The sequence below is a fragment of the Penaeus chinensis genome, chromosome 31 (assembly GCF_019202785.1).
Source record: "Penaeus chinensis breed Huanghai No. 1 chromosome 31, ASM1920278v2, whole genome shotgun sequence".
Classification (NCBI taxonomy): Eukaryota; Metazoa; Arthropoda; class Malacostraca; order Decapoda; family Penaeidae; genus Penaeus; species Penaeus chinensis.
Window position 1 is genome coordinate 26,195,170 of NC_061849.1, and position 2,500 is coordinate 26,197,669.

Genomic DNA, 2,500 nt, shown 5'->3' on the forward strand with positions numbered 1-2,500 from the left:
GCTGCTGCTGTTGCTGATGGAGTTGTGGGAGAGGAAGAGCAAGAGCCTGAGGTTGAGCCTGAGGTTGAGATTGAGGTTGAAGCTGAGACTGAGATGGATGATGAAGATGCGGATGAAGATGTGGCTGATGATGCTGATGTGGCTGCGATGGGGATGGCTGCTGTGGCTGCTGTGGCTGCTGTGGCTGCTGTGGCTGCTGTGGCTGCTGTGGCTGCTGTGGCTGCTGTGGCTGCTGTGGCTGCTGTGGCTGCTGTGGCTGCTGTGGCTGCTGTGGCTGCTGTGGCTGCTGTGGCTGCTGTGGCTGCTGTGGCTGTGGCTGTTGTTGTGGTTGCTGGTGCTGCTGGTGCTGCTGGTGCTGCTGGTGCTGTTGGTGCTGCTGTTGCTGCTTTGGCTGTTGTTGTGGTTGCTGGTGCTGCTGGTGCTGTTGGTGCTGCTGTTGCTGCTTTGGCTGTTGTTGTGGTTGCTGGTGCTGCTGGTGCTGTTGGTGCTGCTGTTGCTGCTTTGGCTGTTGTTGGTGGTGGTGGTGGTGCTGTTGTTGCTGTTGCTGTTGCTGTTGCTGTTGCTGTTGCTGTTGCTGTTGCTGTTGCTGTTGCTGTTGCTGTTGCTGTTGCTGTTGCTGTTGCTGTTGCTGTTGCTGTTGCTGTTGCTGTTGCTGTTGCTGTTGCTGTTGCTGTTGCTGTTGCTGTTGCTGTTGCTGTTGCTGTTGCTGTTGCTGTTGCTGTTGCTGTTGCTGTTGCTGTTGCTGTTGCTGCTGCTGCTGTTGCTGATGGAGTTGTGGGAGAGGAAGAGCAAGAGCCTGAGGTTGAGATTGAGGTTGAAGCTGAGACTGAGATGGATGATGAAGATGCGGATGAAGATGTGGCTGATGATGCTGATGTGGCTGCGATGGGGATGGCTGCTGTGGCTGCTGTGGCTGCTGTGGCTGCTGTGGCTGCTGTGGCTGCTGTGGCTGCTGTGGCTGCTGTGGCTGCTGTGGCTGCTGTGGCTGCTGTGGCTGCTGTGGCTGCTGTGGCTGCTGTGGCTGCTGTGGCTGCTGTGGCTGCTGTGGCTGTGGCTGTTGTTGTGGTTGCTGGTGCTGCTGGTGCTGCTGGTGCTGCTGGTGCTGCTGGTGCTGCTGGTGCTGCTGGTGCTGCTGGTGCTGCTGGTGCTGCTGGTGCTGCTGGTGCTGCTGGTGCTGCTGATGCTGCTGGTGCTGTTGGTGCTGCTGTTGCTGCTTTGGCTGTTGTTGTGGTTGCTGGTGCTGCTGGTGCTGCTGGTGCTGCTGATGCTGCTGGTGCTGTTGGTGCTGCTGTTGCTGCTTTGGCTGTTGTTGTGGTTGCTGGTGCTGCTGGTGCTGCTGGTGCTGCTGGTGCTGCTGGTGCTGCTGGTGCTGCTGGTGCTGCTGGTGCTGCTGATGCTGCTGGTGCTGTTGGTGCTGCTGTTGCTGCTTTGGCTGTTGTTGTGGTTGCTGGTGCTGCTGGTGCTGCTGGTGCTGCTGATGCTGCTGGTGCTGTTGGTGCTGCTGTTGCTGCTTTGGCTGTTGTTGTGGTTGCTGGTGCTGCTGGTGCTGCTGGTGCTGCTGGTGCTGCTGATGCTGCTGGTGCTGTTGGTGCTGCTGTTGCTGCTTTGGCTGTTGTTGTGGTTGCTGGTGCTGCTGGTGCTGCTGGTGCTGCTGATGCTGCTGGTGCTGTTGGTGCTGCTGTTGCTGCTTTGGCTGTTGTTGTGGTTGCTGGTGCTGCTGGTGCTGCTGGTGCTGCTGGTGCTGCTGGTGCTGCTGGTGCTGCTGGTGCTGCTGGTGCTGTTGGTGCTGCTGTTGCTGCTTTGGCTGTTGTTGGTGGTGGTGGTGGTGCTGTTGTTGCTGTTGCTGTTGCTGCTGCTGCTGTTGCTGATGGAGTTGTGGGAGAGGAAGAGCAAGAGCCTGAGGTTGAGATTGAGGTTGAAGCTGAGACTGAGATGGATGATGAAGATGCGGATGAAGATGTGGCTGATGATGCTGATGTGGCTGCGATGGGGATGGCTGCTGTGGCTGCTGTGGCTGTGGCTGTTGTTGTGGTTGCTGGTGCTGCTGGTGCTGCTGGTGCTGCTGGTGCTGCTGGTGCTGCTGATGCTGCTGGTGCTGTTGGTGCTGCTGTTGCTGCTTTGGCTGTTGTTGTGGTTGCTGGTGCTGCTGGTGCTGCTGGTGCTGCTGATGCTGCTGGTGCTGTTGGTGCTGCTGTTGCTGCTTTGGCTGTTGTTGTGGTTGCTGGTGCTGCTGGTGCTGCTGGTGCTGTTGGTGCTGCTGTTGCTGCTTTGGCTGTTGTTGTGGTTGCTGGTGCTGCTGATGCTGCTGGTGCTGTTGGTGCTGCTGTTGCTGCTTTGGCTGTTGTTGTGGTTGCTGGTGCTGCTGGTGCTGCTGGTGCTGCTGGTGCTGCTGGTGCTGCTGGTGCTGCTGATGCTGCTGGTGCTGTTGGTGCTGCTGTTGCTGCTTTGGCTGTTGTTGTGGTTGCTGGTGCTGCTGGTGCTGCTGGTGCTGCTGGTGCTG